The sequence below is a fragment of the Nerophis lumbriciformis genome, linkage group LG39, assembly GCF_033978685.3.
Source record: "Nerophis lumbriciformis linkage group LG39, RoL_Nlum_v2.1, whole genome shotgun sequence".
Lineage (NCBI taxonomy): Eukaryota > Metazoa > Chordata > Actinopteri > Syngnathiformes > Syngnathidae > Nerophis > Nerophis lumbriciformis.
The window spans coordinates 8,582,512-8,602,500 of NC_084586.2; the positions used below are offsets into that span (position 1 = coordinate 8,582,512).

At 38.2% G+C, this 19,989-nt stretch overlaps 1 protein-coding gene across 1 annotated transcript in view; it reads left to right on the plus strand.

Annotated features, from left to right (window-relative positions):
* The window catches only part of drg1 (developmentally regulated GTP binding protein 1), a 47,086-nt gene that overhangs the window by 6,464 nt on the left and 20,633 nt on the right, over positions 1–19,989 (plus strand). The gene's annotated exons all lie outside the window — the stretch shown is intronic.

The window sequence follows — 19,989 nt, forward strand, 5'->3', positions numbered from 1 at the left end:
ACGTCCTCAGGTTCAGAATCATGACTGTTACCAAAAACATAGTCAAACATCCTTACATTGAGAGTCATGACTATTACCAAAAACATCGTCAAACATCCTCACATTCAGAGTCCGTTACCAAAAACATTGTCAAACATCCTCAAATTCAGAGCCATGACTGTTACCAAAAACATGTCAAACATCCTCACATTCAGAGTGTTACCAAAAACATTGTCAAACATCCTCAAATTCAGTCATGACTGTTACCAAAACATCGTCAAACATCCTCACATTCAGAGTCATAACTGTTACCAAAAACATCATCAAACACCCTCACATTCAGAGCCATGACTGTTACCAAAAACATTGTCAAACATCCTCACATTCAGAGCCATGACTGTTACCAAAAACATTGTCAAACATCCTCACATTCAGAGCCATGACTGTTACCAAAAACATTGTCAAACATCCTCACATTCAGAGTCATAACTGTTACCAAAAACATAGTCAAACATCCTCACATTCAGAGTCATGACTGTTACCAAAAACATCATCAAACATCCTCAGGTTCAGAGTCATGACTATTACCAAAAACATCATCAAACATCCTCACATTCAGAGTCCGTTACCAAAAACATTGTCAAAAATCCTCACATTCAGAGCCATGACTCTTACCAAAAACATTGTTAAACATACTCACATTCAAAGCCAAGACTGTTACTAAAAACATTGTCAAACATCCTCACATTCAGAGTCATAACTGTTACCAAAAACATTGTCAAACATCCTCACATTCAGAGTAATGACTATTACCAAAAACATCGTCAAACTTTTTCAGATTCAGAGCCATGATTGTTACCAAAAACAATGTCAAACATCCTCACATTCAGTCATGACTATTACCAAAAACATTGTTAAACATCCTCAGTCAGTCATGACTGTTACCAAAAACATCGTCAAACATCCTCACATTCAGAGTCATGACTATTACCAAAAACATTGTCAAACATCCTCACATTCAGAGCCATGATTGTTGCCCAAAACGTCGTTAAACATCCTCACATTCAGAGTCATGACTGTTACCAAAAACATCGTCAAACGTCCTCACGTTCAGTCATGACTGTTACCAAAAACATAGTCAAACATCCTCAGATTCAGCCATGACTGTTACCAAAAACAGTCAAACATCATCACATTCAAAGCCATGACTGTTACCAAAAACATAGTCAAACATCCTCACATTCAAAACCATGACTGTTACTAAAAACATTGTCAAACATCCTCACATTCAGAGCCATGACTGTTACCAAAAACATGTTTAAACCTCCTCACATTCAAAGCCAAGACTGTTACTAAAAACATTGTCAAACATCCTCACATTCAGAGTAATGACTATTACCAAAAACATCGTCAAACATTCTCACATTCAGAGCCATGGCTGTTACCAAAAACATAGTCAAACATCCTCACATTCAAAGCCATGACTGTTACCTAAAACATAGTCAAATATTCTCACATTCAGAGTCTGTTAAAAAAAACATTGTCAAACATCCTCACATTCAAAGCCATGACTGTTACTAAAAACAATGTCAAACATCCTCAGTCAGTCATGACTGTTACCAAAAACATCGTCAAACATCCTCACATTCAGAGTCATGACTATTACCAAAAACATTGTCAAACATCCTCGCATTCAGAGCCGTGACTGTTGCCAAAAACATCGTCAAACGTCCTCAGGTTCAATCATGACTCTTACCAAAGACATGGTCAAACATCCTCACATTCAGTCTGTTACCAAAAACATTGTCAAACATCCTCACATTCAGAGCCATGACTGTTACCAAAAACATTGTTAAACATCCTCACATTCAAAGCCAAGACTGTTACTAAAACATTGTCAAACATCGTCGCATTCAGAGCCATGACTGTTACCAAAAACATTGTCAAACATCCTCGCATTCAGAGCCTTGACTGTTACCAAAAACATTGTTAAACATCCTCACATTCAAAGCCAAGACTGTTACTAAAAACATTGTCAAACATCGTTGCATTCAGAGCCATGACTGTTACCAAAAACATTGTCAAACATCCTCACATTCAGAGTCATAACTGTTACCAAAAACATTGTCAAACATCCTCACATTCAGAGTCATAAATGTTACCAAAAACATTGTCAAACATCCTCACATTCAGAGTCCTGACTGTTACTAAAACATTGTCAAATATCCTCACATTTAAAGTCATGGCTGTTACCAAAAACATCGTCAAACATCCTCACATTCAGAGTCACGACTGTTAATAAAACATCGTCAAATATCCTCACATTCAGAGTCATGACTGTTACTAAAAACATTGTCAAATATCTTCACATTTAGAGTCATGACTGTTATCAAAAACATCGTCAAACATCCTCATATTCAGAATCATGACTGTTACCAAAAACATCATCAAACATTATATGCTCATAGTACTGAAATACTACTCTATTTTAATGGTGTATTTAAATAATCCATTATTATATGCAGGTACATAAAGACTTTACTGCAGTACTACTCTATATTAATGTTGTATTTAAATAATAATTTGTTATATGTACATACATATGCACAATACTGCAATACCACTCTATTTTAATTGTGTATTTAAATAATTAATTATTATATGTATGTACATATACACTATACTGCAATACTACTCTATTTTATTGGTGTATTTTAGTAATCCATTATTGTATGTATATACATATACACTATATTGCAATACTACTCTATTTTAATTGTGTATTTAAATAATCCATTATTATACGCACGTACATATCCACTATACTGCAATACTACTCTATGTTAATGGTGTATTTAAATAATCCATTGTTATATGTACATACACAGTGTTGGCATTAACGCACTTTTTGTGTCTTTTTACGCATTGAAATCAAAAAGGACGCGCACTTGCGGGAGCCCACTCGTGACGCAGATTTTTTTTTTTTCCGACCTCGTCTTCTCCCGGTCAAAACTCCGGTTTGTTCGTTTTTTTTTTAACCGATTATCGCTTTCTGCCGGTGCTTTGTTTTGTTTTGTTTCAGACAGCAGCAGCACTTCTGTGTTATTAGCAATGTCAATGATATGGATGTGGAATATTACGATCATGATTTGATTGTCAAAAATGTTGTTGGTGTAGTATGCGACATTCCTACCCAAATACATGCTTTTGATCATCCGTACATGACGTGCTGTATTTGTATTCACATCGCTGCACACGCTTCTCTAACATCCTTTAATTTAGTTTATTATTTATTTCATTTTCTGATAAATAAAAAGAATAACACCAATATAATGGGAACCACCACTACGGGGTATACTCAATTCCATGTTAAAAAACACATGTTTTATGACAGAAAATGTGTCCCACTTACGTTTATTTTCCTTAAGCTATGTACTAACGTCATGTTGTACAAAACTTGTGAATTTGGACTCATTTTATTAATGACAAAAAAGTTAGTAGGAGATACAGAACATTTCAGCATATTTCTGTGCTGCCATAAAATGTGTCCCCCTTCTATTTCCCTCAAATAATGTAGTGACTTCCTGTGATTTATTATGTACACTTTTAGTATCATTTACAGCTAATTGTGTACATTTGGACTCATTTTATTAATTACAAAAAAGTTAGTAAGGGTTACAAAATATTTCAGCATATTTCTGTGCTGCCATAAAATGTGTCCCTCCTTCTATTTTCTTCAATTGATGTACTAACTTCATGTGGTTTATTCTGTACATATTTAGCATCATCAACAACAAAACTTGTGAATTTGGACTCATTTTATTAATCACAAAAAAGTTAGTAGGGGATACATAATATTTCAGCCTACTTTTTTTCTTTTTTGCAAGATTTTTTTCACATGATGCCTAACCTATAAAACAATAAATAAAATGTTATTGTTACATGAAAAACATAGATCTTGTACAAAAATACACTTTAATATAGTTAGAACATTAACAATGCCTCTCAAAAGTACTTAACAAAAGTCATACAAACAATATCACTTGTAATTTATTTTTGGGCAACAACACTAGCGAAAGATAAATAAGAACAACAAACACAACAGACACATTGGCACAAAAGTTTAACAAACTAAACATTACTAGGAACTAGAGCTGTCAAAAAAACAAGTTAATCATGTGATTTATCAGAAAATATTATATCAGTAATCATGTACGGACTTAAGTTTAATCATGCAATTTATTTTGGCCGTACACGCTCTTTTAGCTCAACTGCTATACAGTCAGTGATCAGTTCAATGCGTAAGTCCGTACAAACATTTATAAGAAGACTGACTGGTGTGATCACTGGCAAATGCACTTACACAATACACCCTAGAAGAATTTTAGATAAAACTCTTTCTAAGTTTTGTGCAAATACTGTAAATGACATGGATTCAAGTGAGACGTTAAAACACTTCCCTGTATGACATTCTCAGAATACAATTGTATCTGTGTAAGCTTCCCTTTTGCAAGAGAGTACCGTAATCACCTGTAGATGTGGCGGTTTTTAAACGACTGATGATCTACATAGAGGTGAGAATAATCAAATAAATGTATCGTATGCCCTGACACACCATTATCATAATTTCATGACCAAAATTTTTATACTGAAATATATACACCTACAATTTATTAAATCCAAATAAAGAAAAAACTACTGGCAGCGGTCAAGTTTAGATCCATGAAGGAAAGAAGAAAGTGAATGAATGTTTATAACTGAATACATTTACATATGCATAAAAATTTGTTTTTTGTTTTGTTTTGTTTTTTATATGAGTTAATGTTTATGACAGCCTTTTTCCAGAACACAATATAGAATGGGAGATATAACAGGATAATGCATACATTTATCATTTGTTTTGGGACGCCAAAAATTTACTGTGGGACTTCGTTTTTATGACTTGATGGAGTCCCTGGGATGCCAACACCGCATACATATACACAATACTGCAATACTAGTGAAGTGAATTATATTTATATAGCGCTTTTCTCTAGTGACTCAAAGCGCTTTACATAGTGAAACCCAATATCTAAGTTACATTTAAACCAGTGTGGGTGGCACTGGGAGCAGGTGGGTAAAGTGTCTTGCCCAAGGACACAACAGCAGTGACTAGGATGGCGGAAGCAGGGATCGAACCTGCAACCCTCAAGTTGCTAGCAGGGCCGCTCTACCAACCGAGCTATACCGCCCCAACTACTCTATTTTAATGTTGTATTTAAATAATTAATTTTTTATGTACATACATATACACAATACTGCAATACCACTCTATTTTAATGGTGTATTTAAATAATCCATTATTATATGTACCGTATGTACATATACACTATACTGCAATACTACTCTATTTTAATGGTGTATTTAAATAATCCATTATTATATGTATGTACATATACACTATACTGCAATACTACTCTATTTTAATGGTGTATTTAAATAATCCATTATTATATGTATGTACATGTACACTACACTGCAATACTATATTTTAATGGCGTATTTATACAATCCATTATTAATTTGCACATACATATACACTATACTGCAATACTATTTTAATGGTGTATTTAAATAATACATTATTATATGCACGTACATACAGTCGTGATCAAAAGTTTACATACACTTGTAAAGAACATAATGTCATGGCTGTCTTGAGTTTCAAATAATTTCTACCACTCTTATTTGTTTGTGATAATAATAATAAAGTAATTTGAGTACATACTTGTTTGTCACAAAAAACATTCATGAAGTTTGGTATTTTTATGAATTTAGTATGGGTCTAAGGTGCTTTTGGTAGCCATCCACAAGCTTCTGGTTGAATTTTTTGCCCAATTCTCTTGACAAAATTGGTGCAGTTCAGCTAAATGTGTTGGTTTTCTGACATGGACTTGTTTCTTCAGCATTGTCCACACGTTTAAGTCAGGACTTTAGGAAGGCCATTCTAAAACCTTAATTCTAGTCTGATTTAGCCATTCCTTTACCACTTTTGACATGTGTTTGGGGTCATTGTCCTGTTGGAACACCCAACTGCTCCCAAGACCCAACGTCCGAGCCGATGATTTTAGTTTGTCCTGAAGAATTTGGAGGGAATCCTCCTTTTTCATTGTTCCATTTACTCTCTGTGAAGCACCAGTTCCATTGGCAGCAAAACAGGCTCAGAGCATAATACTACCACCATCATGTGATTCCCTGGCGCGGCCACCGCTGCTGCTCACTGCTCCCCTCACCTCCCAGGGGGTGATCAAGGGTGATGGGTCAAATGCAGAGAATAATTTCGCCACACCTGGTGTGTGTGTGACAATCATTGGTACTTTAACTTTAACTTGGTGGTGGTAGTATTATGTAATTTAATCCCAGCATGGTGTTGCTGGGATTAAAGGCCTCACCTTTTCCCCTCCAAACATATTGCTGGGTATCGTGGCCAAACAGTTCAATTTTTGTTTCATCTGACATCACATGGACAAAGATAAGACCTTCTGGAGGAAAGTTCTGTGGTCAAATGAAACAAAAATTTAGTTGTTTGGCCACAATACAATTTAAATCATGTGTTGACTGCGTGGGTTCCCTCCGGGTACTCCGGCTTCCTCCCACCTCCAAAGACATGCACCTGGGGATAAGTTGATTGGCAACACTAAATTGGCCCTAGTGTGTGAATGTGAGTGTGAATGTTGTCTGTCTATCTGTGTTGGCCCTGCGATGAGGTGGCGCCTTGTCCAGGGTGTACCCCGCCTTCCGCCCGATTGTAGCTGAGATAGGCTCCAGCGCCCCCCGCGACCCCAAAGGGAATAAGCGGTAGAAAATGGATGGATGGATGGGTGTTATTATATGCACATACATATATACTTTACTGCAGTACTACTCTATTTTAATGATGTAGTTGACTGTTTTAGTTGTATTCTTTCAACTTAAGGTTGCTGTAAGGGAAGTTTTCCCATTTCATTTTACTGGTAAAAAAAGACCAGCAAGTGCAAATTAGTCTTGTTGACTGATTGTGTCTTTGAGTGCAGTAGAATAATAGTCATGTAGATGGCAGAAGATAGCCGATAGCCAACCAATAAAGTAGCATTCGTGGATTAAGAACCACTGAGTTAGCTGTGACCAACCTGTATAAATGTTCATTTGGAGCTAGAGACAAAGATGGATATTTTATAAATGCACTAATCTTCGGCCATCTCACAATTTGAATCCATTCCATTTTTGGGGGTAACATTTCGATTCAGAATCAATTCTTGATTCAAAATCAATATTTTTTACTAACATTCGGTGCCAGTTCTATGATTAACTACATTCCTCCATAAAATAAACAGCTCTAATAAATGTCCATATTACTTAATTTTAATGGTGTATTTAAATAATCCTTTATTATATGCACATACATATACACTATACTGCAATACTACTCTATTTTAATGGTGTATTTAAATCATGTATTATTATATGCACGTACACATACAGCATACTGTAGTACTACTCTCTTTTAATGGTATAGTTAAATAATCCATCATTATATGTATATACACAGTGTTTCCCACAGGGCAGGCATCTATTTGTGGTGGTGTGGTCGGGGGGTGGGGGGTGGCGGCGGCAGCGGCGATGACCAAGAAGAACGCGGAGTTGGAATATAATTACAACACTTTATGTACATATTTATATACAGATTTGAACAATTAGTTATTCATTGAAATATATTTATTAATTGTGGTTCTTACAAAAAATATATCTTATAAAATATAAAAGCTAAAATGTCTCTTAAAGCGCTGCCCCTTTAATTAGTGCATACTAAATAATTTAACTTTAGCCTACTACTACAACCATATTATTTACCAGCAACATAAAGTGAAACAGAGGCAGAGGTGTATGTTTTGTCGTGGTCCTCTCTATAAGGCACATAAGAATATAAATTAGGACCCTTTTCATGAGAAAAGTGCATTTCTGATCTGACCCTGCTTTATTTTTCAGTGTTTGCTGAGTCTCACCTGTTCCCTCCGCCCTAATTTTTCTACTTCCCCGACTTCTCAAATCTACTTGCCCCAATATTTTTACTTGTCCTGCCTAGGTTTTTTTCTGGCTGTGTAGTGCTCATGGCTTATATCTTACTAAAATCCTTCCCGTTGACTATTTACAACACTACACAGTATTTATTATTATTATTATCATCTATAATTACATTTAAATGGCATTGCATACATGTAAAATTAAATGCTATTTCACATTATTTGACCAGTAGCAGTTACACCCATCTGAACAGGTCAGCCACCTGTTTAAAGCCCGATCACACTTGAAATCTTGATATGAAGGGCCTTTAATGGCCAAAACATTAACCTGGACAACATTTTAACAGCTGGTTGGCTCAGATTTTATTCTTTTCATTGCATTCACATGCTGCAGTGGACAGTGGACATTTTAGCTTGAGTATTAATGTAGTATCTGAAGCATCGTCTCCACGTGTGTTTATTGACAACAGGGTTATAACCTGGACACGTTAGCTCGTCGGTATGAAAACAGGTGATTGTTATTACGTCCGTCTGCCAAACAGCGGCGGTGTTAATGAAGCAGCGTCAGGCTGCTCACCGTCAGTGAAACGCTCGGTGAAATCGCGGATTAACGTTAAATATATGACGAGCCGCGAGCGATGCAGCTATAACCTATCTACCATAACCTATATTACCCTCGTATTTTGATCCCGTCCGTCCGTCCCTCTTCTTCTTCTTCTTCTGGCCCACCAGGTGAATTAAGTGCTATTGGCGGAGTTACAATGCATAGTAGGCTACCGCCACCTACTGCACCGGAGTTGTAACTACAAGCAACATTCACAGACAGAGTCCCATTGCTTTTATGAGCGGTCGAGCGAGTCAAAAGCCGAAAAATCCATTTGTGGCGGACGTGATTCTTTCGTGGCGGGCCGCCACAAATAAATGAATGTGTGGGAAACACTGATACATATACTATACTGCAATACTACTCTCTTTTAATGTTTTAATGGTGTATTTAAATAATGTATTATTATATGTACATACATATACACTGTTGCCGTTAACTCACTTTTTGTGTCTTTTTATGCATTGAAATCAGAAAGGATGCGCATTTCTGGTAGTCCGCGTGTCTTCGGGATGCGGATTTTAATTATTTTCTTACCGACCCTGCCTTCTCTGGGCCAAAACTCTAGTTTGCTTGTTTGTTTTTTTTCAATTACCGCTTTCCGCCGGTGTTTTGTTTATATTTGCCAAGTCAAATTTCCGACCCTGTTTATTGCGTTTTTGTTGTTCGACTTCTAAGTAATGAACTTTCCAGTACAATTTCTTAAATTTTGATTTGCCGAAAGTTTTATCAATCACAAATACTGCCTCAGTTTCCACTCGGACAACTTTACCGTGAGGGGCTGTCAAAAGAAAGACTTCATGGTAAACACTCAAATGAGTGTGAAGTCAACCTTTTTTACTTCATCCTGTGCCATTTCTCCAGTAAATAAGTTGTTTAGTTTTTGTGAGTCCGTGGAAACTTCACTTTTATATTCCGCTGGATCGACGTCGTTCGAAGATGGAGACAGGCTAGCTATTAGCTTCAAGAAAACAAGCACCCGACCAGACTCGTCCACCACAAAAAGATACTTTGCAGGTCAACAAACGAGGCAAATATGTGCCTTTTTGAAGTGTTAATGTGCAAGGAGTGTTCAAAAGGAGTCTCTTGGAGAAGTGGCTGACAAGTTAGCAAGTGTTGCTCGCATACTTGCCAACCCTCCCGGATTTTCCGGGAGACTCCCGAAATTCAGCGCCTCTCCCAAAAACCTCCTCTCCCAAAAACCTCCCGGGACAAATTTTCTCCTGAAATTCAGGCGGAGCTGGAGGCCACGCCCCCTCCAGCTCCATGCGGACCTGAGTGACGTGTTGACAGCCTGTTCACACGTCCGCTTTCCCACAATATAAACAGCTAATGATCGAGGGCGAGTTCTTGGTTGCTTAAGTGGGTTTATTGTTAGGCAGTTTCATTAACGTCCTCCCAGCGCGGTAACAACACACAACAACAGCAGTCAAGTTTTCGTCTACCGTAAAGCAGTTCGTCTGCCGTAAACAGCAATGTTGTGACACTTTTAAACAGGACAATACTGTCATCTACTGTACATGCATATGTGACCCACCCATAATGTGTCACATTTTTGTGTTGATTTATTTATTTTATTTTGTGGTTTGAATTCGTTTTTGGAGCTGTCATTACACATTTATCAGTATTCACATTGGTCAGTGGGGGGCAGTAGGGCGTTTCTTCCCAATTGAATGCTATCACCTGCAGACCGGAAGTGTCTTGTCATTCTGATGAGAGCGACCAGTCTGTGAACAATTGAAACGTCCTGTGTGCTTTTTCCTCCTGTATAACCGGTTAGTTTTGGTGAATCAACTCACTGAATAATATCCATGTGATCTTTATAAGTTTAAGTACACATTCTGATGGTGGAGCCTAACTCTAAGGTGTTTGTGAGTTGTAGTTTCTATTTGTGAATGAATCCAGTGCACAGCTGCAGTAATCAATACAAAATGGCGACGTGAGTGCGCAATGTTTATATAGGAACTTCTGATCCTAATTCAGACTCCCAAATTAGAGCTCCCGTTTTCTTATTGATTTTATAATGTATATTTGTATAATGTGTGTGTTCTGAAATAGTGACAGAGAATAGAACAAGGATGGACAATTCAACCCTTAACTCAACAATGAGTAGATGAGTGTTATGTGTGTGTGTATATGTGTAAATAAATGAACACTGAAATTCAAGTATTTCTTTTATTTATATATATATATATATATATATATATATATATATATATATATATATAGCTAGAATTCACTGAAAGTCAAGTATTTCATATATATATCTTAACCACGCCCCCCGCCCAAACCCCGACCACGCCCCCCACCTCCCGAAATCGGAGGTCTCAAGGTTGGCAAGTATGGTTGCTCGCATCGCTGCCAGTGACGTCATCACCGTCATTGTTTAGTGAAGCAGAGATGCTGACTGTGCAGTATGATAAATGCGCATGCGTCGCCAGGCTCTGCTTTTTATCGATGGACTTATCAGGTTAAATCTTTTATTATCTATAGCAGGGGTGTCAATAGTGTGGCCATTTGTGGCCCGCAGCTAATGTTTTAAAGGCCCAAGGCACATTCTAAAAATACTATTAAAATAAACAAAAACATAACAAAAGTGGAATAAAAAAAGCTTACAGGTGAAATGTAATTTAGAAAAAGTTGCAATGTTGACTAATAAAACAAAGTCGTTTTTTTTCCCTTTAAAACTGTCATTGCTCAAAACATAATATTGAATCAAAATCAATGTTTTTATGAATTATTGACCCATCCAAGGCTCTGATTACTTCACATCAAATATTCCACTTTGAAAAATAATTTTTATGGAAGATTTTGCATATTTTGTGTGTTTGCTATTAAAAAAAACAGTTTTCTTTGGAAAAAAAGGGCAGAAAACAAACAAAACAATATAAAAAAACAAAAAACTTAGAATTGACGGATAGATCTGAAGTTGATGTAGACTCTAGAGATTTAAGCGTTAAATAAATAATGTATGTATGCCCTGGCACACCATTATCATAATTTCATGACCCAAGCAAAAACGGTTTTAGACTTAGACTTAGACTTCCTTTTTATTGTCATTCAAATTTGAACTTTACAGTACAGATAAGAACGAAATTTCGTTACATTAGCTCATGGTAGTGCAGGATAAAAAAGCAATAAGGTGCATATATAAATAAATAAATAGGTTACTGTACAGATAAATATATTGCACTTTTTCACATGCATCCACGTTTATGGATGTATGTTATAATGTCTTTTTTTATTCCAGCGAGTTAATCCATTTTGGGGGGAGTTGAGGGGATAATTATGATGCGTAATTAAGACTCTTGAGTCTTACGGCCTGAGGGAAGAAGTTGTTACAGAACCTGGAGATTCTGCTTCGGAGGCTGCGAACCTCTTTCTAGAGTCCAGCAGTGAAAACTGTCCTTGGTGGGGGTGGGAGGAGTCTTTGCAGATTTTCTGAGCCCTGGTCAGGCAGCGGCTTTTTGCGATCTCCTGGATAGGAGGAAGAGGAGTCCTGATGATCTTTTTCGCCGTCCTCACTAGGGATGTCCCGATCCAGGTTTCTGCACTTCCGATCCGATACGATGTTGTTTTTGCACTTCCGATCCGATACCGATACTGGCCTATCCGAGCATGTATTACAGTTTAAAGTTATTTAGCCTACCGTATTTTCCGCACTATTAGCCGCACCTAAAACCCACAAATTTTCTCAAAAGCTGACAGTGCGGCTTATAACCCGGTGCGCTTTATATATGGATTAATATTAAGATTCATTTTCATAAAGTTTAGGTCTCGCAACTACGGTAAACAGCCGCCATCTTTTTTCCCCGTAGAAGAGGAAGCGCTTCTTCTTCTACGGTAAGCAACCGCCAAGGTAAGCACCCGCCCCCATAGAAGAGGAAGCGCTTCTTCTTCTACTGTAAGCAACCACCCGCCCCCATAGAAGAAGAAGCGCGCGGATATTACGTTTCATTTCATTTGTGTGTTTACATCTGTAAAGACCACAAAATGGCTCCTATTAAGAGACACGCGTACAACGCAGAATTCAAACTCAAGGCAATAAGTCACGCAGTAGAACACGGAAATAGAGCAGCAAGGTAGAGGAAGCAACAAGATGACCTGCGCCACTAAGACAGGGAGACAGCGCCGGACGACATACGCCAACATCTTCCAGTGGATTGTAAATGCCTGGGCGGATATATCGGTCTCAACTGTGGTCCGAGCTTTCCGGAAGGCAGGATTCATGGAACTGCTGGAAAAACAGCAACATTGACTCTAATGACTTCGACGAGACGGAGCCGGCCATTTTGGATGCCGTATTCGCCCAACTTTTTAATTCAGACACTGAAGAAGAATTCGAGGGATTTATGGATGAGGAATAATTTCAGAAAGTGAGCTTTAAATGTTTATTTTGTGTGTTGTGTGACATTAACGTTCGAGCAACGTTGAGTTATTGATGTTGCTATTGCTCTGCAGTAATTTGAGTGTTACTATTTTTGTGATTGCACATTTGCACATTACATTTTGGGGGTGAACAGAGTTGTTAGAACGCTGGTTTGTAATATATTATTAAAGTTTGACTGACCTATCTGACTGTTTTTTTGACATTCCCTTTAGCGCAGCGTAGGCGCGGCTTATAACCCGGGGCGGCTTATAGGTGAACAAAGTTTTGAAATATGCCATTCATTGAAGGTGCGGCTAATAACCCGGGGCGGCTTATAGTGCGGAAAATACGGTACTTAGTTGTCAGATTCATGTTGAAAAGGCTTTTAGTACTCTTGATAACAACTAGCCAGCTGAATTAGGTGAGTTTGAATAATACACAATGGTTGGTAACAAGAAACTGACCTGTTTATTCAAGGATAAACACAAAATAGACACAATTATACATGACAAACAGAAATGGCATCATTGAACTAGGGTTGGGCGATATGGCCTTTTTTAAATATCGCAATATTTTAAGGCCATATCGCGATACACGATATATATCTCGATATTTTGCCTTAGCCTTGAATGAACACTTGATGCATATAATCACAGCAGTATGATGATTCTGTGTGTCTACATTAAAACATTCTTCTTCATACTGCATTAATATATGCTACTTTTAAACTTTCATGCAGAGAACGAAATCACAACTAAAAAAAAAAAAAAAAAAATTCATACGGTGTTGATCTGGAAATGTTTGCCTCTGCATTTTGATGGTGTGGGTGTGTGGCACCGAATGGAGATGTTGACGTGTAGAGTTTCAAACACTTTTCATTCTCTAGCAGGGGACTTTTCAAAGGATGCTACATATTAGCAGTAATGCTACTTTTTATAGCAACGCTTTTGCTCCACACTTGACAAATTACGGTTGTCTGTTTGACATATTCCCACTTGAAGCCAAACCACCGCCAGACGGTGGACCCCTGCTGTTTTTTGGGGGAATTAATTCATTCTTCCTTCATTCGTATTACCATTCGCACGCTATGTTCCCTCTAATTGTTCATGTGTGTGAGCAAACACAAAAACTCCCTGAGCATTCAGTGGCGCACATGTGAGCAACATCACACGTGGCAATACCAGCAGCACACCTGTCTCCAATCTTTTATAATAACACTCAAATGAGAGGAGTCATTTTCATGAGATTATTTAGTAATATTAGTGATTTGGCCCACTTGTAATGAAAATACGGTAACAGAAATCTTGTTTTTCATAAGCTATGGATTCGTATTGTACAATATGTCTGGGTGGGGGGTCCTGCTTTGGAAATCATTTGTACCCATTTCAGAGATCACATTTAGTTCCCCTTAAACATCCTCATGTTGCACAATGAAATGTAAGCATAGGATGAAGTGTGCATTCCTGTAACTTTCTCTAGTAACAGCATTCCATGATTAATATCAATAAATTAACATTAATAATAAATGACAGTAGAATTAGCACACGTATGACTGAGGAGTCATAGTGTAACTTTGTGTGGTGTTTGAGTTGTCCGACTTATTGTGTGGCCATAAACGCACCAGTGGCTTAGTGGTATGCGTGTTGGTGACAGATGACAAGTTGCTTTTGGCCTGGTTTGTACGGCAGAAAATGACTAGTTTTTTGAGATAGAAGTTTTTTACTCATATTTTTGGTGTGGTTATGGCCGAATATAAACAGTTTTGCTCAATAAAGTGATCGATATAATTCCTGTCCTCGAAGCATCTCGATAGACGTTACAATAATTGAACGATGTTCAACTGAACGGTGTTGACGAACACCGTTAGGGCCGCTTGTTGTCACTGTCACTCAGTTGCATTGCAAAATTACACACAATAAATGTGTTTATTTTGTTTAGAATTCAGATGGGATTTGATTTGGTGCGCAGCATATATTTGCTGTGCGCAGAGGACGCTTGAGCAGTGCGCAATTGCGCAGGCGCGCATCTTAGAGAGAACGTTGCACACGGCTGCACTAGCATCGTTAGCCATGCTGCTACCTCTCTGCTCAAGGAGGACGTATATTCTATATTGCACAGAGACAGCTGACATTTTTACCGGTAACTTTTGATTCACATGGCCGTCTTAACGGTTAGGACACAGACCTGTAGATGTGTTGAAGGTGTGCTGGAAAATGCGGAACAGAAATTAGGGAGCAGCAGAAAAGTGGAATGTATTTAAATCAGTGCGTTGGAAAATACGGACCGGAATTTTTTTAGATCTGGATCGGCATTTTCCCATGCCTTGCCGATACGCATTTTTTGGCAAATACACCTTTAACTTGTTAACAAAAACATATATTTCATAAATAAGTAAATATAAATTATATATATGAATGAGGTAGATCCCCACGACTTGATCAATTGAAAAGTAGCTCGCCTGCAGAAAAAGTGTGAGCACCCCTGAGTTACACCCATCTGAACAGGTCAGCCACCTGTTTAAAGCCCGATCACAGTTGAAATCTTGAAATGAAGGGCTTTTAATGGCCAAAACATTAACCTGGACAACATTTTAACAGCTGGTTGGCTCAGATTTGATTATTTTCATTGCATTCACATGCTGCAGTGGACAGTGGACAATTTAGCTTCATTATTAATGCAGTATCTGAAGCACCGTCTCCACGTGTGTTTATTGACAACAGGGTTATAACCTGGACACGTTAGCTCGTCGGTATTGTAACACGTGACGTGACAACAGCGACGGTGTTAATGAAGCAGCGTCAGGCTGCTCCCCGTGAGTGAAACGCTCGGTGAAATCGCGGATTAACGTTAAATATATGACGAGCCGCGAGCGATGCAGCTATAATTTATCTACCTACAACCTATATTACCCTCGTATTTTGATCCGGTCGGTCCGTTGTTTTACTCCGCCGTCTTCTTCTTCTTCTTCTTCTTCTTCTGGCCCACCAGGTGAATTAAGTGCTATTGGCGGAGTTACAATGCATAGTAGGCTACCGCCACCTACTGCACCGGAGTTGTAACTACAAGGTACATTCACAGACAGAGTCCCATTGCTTTTATGAGCGGTCGAGCGAATCAAAAGCCGAAAAATCCATTTGTGCCGGACGTAATTCTTTCGTGGCGGGCCGCCACAAATAAATGAATGTGTGGGAAACACTGGGTTAGTAGTGGACCTAGCGCAGCAGTCATGGGTCATCAATGTGAACAACAGTGGACTCAGGACGCAGCCCTGGGGGGAGCCGGTGCTCAGGGACATGGCACTGGAGGTGTTGTTGCCCACTCTCACAGATTAAGGTCTGTCTGTGAGGAAGTCAAGCAGCCAGTTGTATAGGGGGGTACTGAATCCAAGGGGGGCCAGTTTGCTCACCAAGTGCTGCGGGATGATGGTGTTGAATGCTGAGCTGAAGTCCAGAAACAACATCCGCATGTGTGTGTCCTTTCCTTCCAGATGTTCTAAGCTCAGGTGGAGTGCAGAGGAGATAGCGTCATCTGTGGAGCGGTTAGGGCGATAAGCAAACTGGTATGGGTCAAATGTGGGGGGAAGTCTGGAGACCATATATTCCTTTACCAGCCTGTCGAAGCACTTCATTATGATGGGGGTGAGTGCAACGGGGAGGTAATCATTGAGGGAGGAGATTGTGGGTTTTTTAGGCACTGGAATAATTGTGGCCGTCTTGAAGCATGATGGTACCACAGCCTGGGTCAGCGAGATGTTGAAGATGTCTGTGGGAACCCCAGCCAGCTGGTCTGCACATCCCTTAAGCACCTTGCCCGGAATGTCATCAGGTCCCGGTGCTTTCCGGGGGTTCACTCTCCTCAGGGTTTTCCGGACATCCGCTATGTCCAGGTTGAGCGGCTGCTCATCAGGGCGAGGGATGGATTTTCTCGCCGGAGTGGTGTTAAGTGCCTCAAACCTTGCAAAGTAGTTGTGAAGGTCATTTAGGAAGCTGATACTGTTGTCACAGGGACAGGGGGCAGCTTTAGAGTCTGTGATGACCTGTATGCCCTGCCACATTCGTCTAGTGTTTGTGGGGTTCTCGAAGAAGTCCTGCACTTTCTGACTGTGAGCATGCTTTGCAACCTTTTACACTTTTATACTGAAATAAACACACCTAAAACGTATTAAATACAAATATAGAAAAAACTTCTGGCAGCGGTAAAGTTTAGTCCATGAAGGAAAGAAGAAAGTGAATGAATGTTTATAAGTGAATAAATGTACATATGCATAAACATTTGTTTTCTTTTGTATTATTTTTTTTAATGAATTAAGTAGCGTTTATGACAACCTTTTTCTAAAAGACAATATCGAATGTGAGATACAACAGGATAATCCATACATTTTTCATTTGTTTTCAAAACGGTTACAAAAAAGTGGGACCCCAAAAATTTACTGTGGCACCCCATTTTTATGACTTGATGGGGTCCCTGGGACCCCATTTTGAAAATTCTTAGCGCCAACACTGATATACACTATACTGCAATACTACTCTATTTTAATGGTGCAGTTGACCATCTAAAGTCTAAAGTCTTAAATCCAATCATTTGAATTTAAGACCTTAAAATGCTCCTAAAATCTCATAACAGGTCTTAAATACGATTTTGAAAGGTCTTTAAAAAATGCATGACCTTACTTTTATTTAAAACATGCATAAAGTACAGTCTCGCTTAATAATAATAATACCATCAATTCCTCCCTTCTTTTTAGACAATCACTGTCTGCACACTATGTTTTTCACAACTTTGTGCAGATACAGTAGTACTGTAGATGTTTTTATCGGTTTGCTCAATTCTGACAGCCGAAAAAAACATTACCAAAGTTAACAATTTAGCCATAGCAGAGATGCTAACTGTCCCTTTCACAGACAATGTGTTGTGCTTTCCTCTACCATTGCTGATGTTGATGTTACATGAAAACACTTGATATGAAGCACACTGCACCTTTTGCAAGAAAACACTTCTATGGCAAATCTGAAAATTGGCTCTTACTATGTTTGCTAATATTTCTTTCAATTAGTTTACACTATATAAGCTCATGGTGTATTTAGTTAGTTTAACTATTTTGTTTACCAATGTGAAAGAGCAATGAATTAATTCATATACTTAAAATTCATTCTGGACCTCTGATTTTACTTGTTGTTGTATTTTTTTGTCCAAATGGATGTGAAATGGTCCTAAATTATTTTCAAGATTGTCCCCAAAAGGGACAAGCGGTAGAAAATGGATGGATAGATGGATGGTCTTAAAAAAGTCTTAAAAAGTTTACATTTGACATGTTTAAACCTGCAAAGGTTAGTGCAAATGAGTCTTGTTGACTGGTTGTGTCTTTGAGTGCAGTTGAATAATTGTCCTGTAGATGGCAGCAGCTAGCCAAGGCCCTGGTTCGTCACACAATAGAATAATTTTCTTTTTCTTTCTTTCTTTAGGTTTATTTCGAACATGAACACACATAATACATCACACAATTTCATATCATTTCACCTTACATCATGTCCAAAAAGGAGTAGGAAGAAGCAATGCTTATTTAATCCTACCCCTTTCCCACTTCAGAGCGTTTACAAATATATACATTCATTTACTGACTTATTTTTGTAGCACAATGACATCCATGAATGATTATTACAGCAGTTTTGTATTATATCATTAAGTCAGTCATGATACACATACTGAGATGAAGAATATCTTATTTTCAATAAGGTTGAAAGTGTTTCTCATAATTCTTCTTCTTTGTACTTCGTAAGCACTATTAATTTGAACAACCTCCTAAAGTGGATCATATCAGTACATTGTTTCACTTTACTTAATCTATTCCATAATTTAATTCCACATACTGATATGCTTAAGGTTCTAAGTGTTGTACGTGCATACAAATGTTTTAAATTAGATTTTCCTCTTAAGGTTATATTTCTCCTCTTTAGTAGAGAAGAATTGTTGTACATTCTTTGGTAACAGGTTATAGTTTGCTTTGTACATAGGGCTGGGCGATATGGCCTTTTATTAATATCTCGATATTTTTAGGCCATGTCACGATACACGATACAGTATATATCGCAATATTTTGCCTTAGCCTTGAATGAACACTTGATGCATATAATCGCAGCAGTATGATGATTCTATGTGTCTACATTAAAACATTCTTGTTCATACTTCATTAATATATGCTCATTTTAAACTTTCATGCAGAGAGGGAAATCACAACTAAGTGTATTTATTAAACAGCTATTAAGCAGTGGCACAAACATTCATGTCATTTCCAAAACAGAAAGTGCCAGATTGTCAAAGACATTTTAAAACAAGTTATTAGTGCACGATGTCACTAAGATGACATATGAAAACAACACTAAATTAACATGTACTTTTTGTACAGAACGCCACTACAATAGTTAAAAACAAATAAAGTGCACTTTTGTGCATGATGTCACACAAGATATTTCAATAAGTGTCACATAAAAATGAGCTGCATATCAAATAGTAAATGTCATACGGTGTTGATGTGGAAATAGTTGCTTCGGCATTTTGTGGGTGTGGCACTGAACGGAGATGTTGACATGCGGAGTTTGAAGCACTCTTCATTCTCTAGCGGGTGACTTTTCAAATGATGCTACACATTAGCAGTGCTGCTACTTTTAGTAGCGACGCTTTTGCCGCATAATTGTTCAACATATTCCCGCTTGAAGCCAAACCACCGCCAGACGATGGATCCCGTGCTCTTTTTCTTAGGAATGCATTCTTCCTCCATTTGTTACCAGATTTGCACCTTCTCTCTCTCGTATTACCACCCGCACCACTCCGTTAGCATCACAGCTAACGTTACCATGTCGCTACCTCTCTGCTTCGCGGGAGCGTGTGACGTTGCACACGTGACAGTATGTGACGTATGTAAGAAGGTGCACTTGTTTTAAGTCTCTGTGAGAAGGAGAGACAAGATAGAGGGAGAAACGCATGCAGTTTAATGCCCGCAG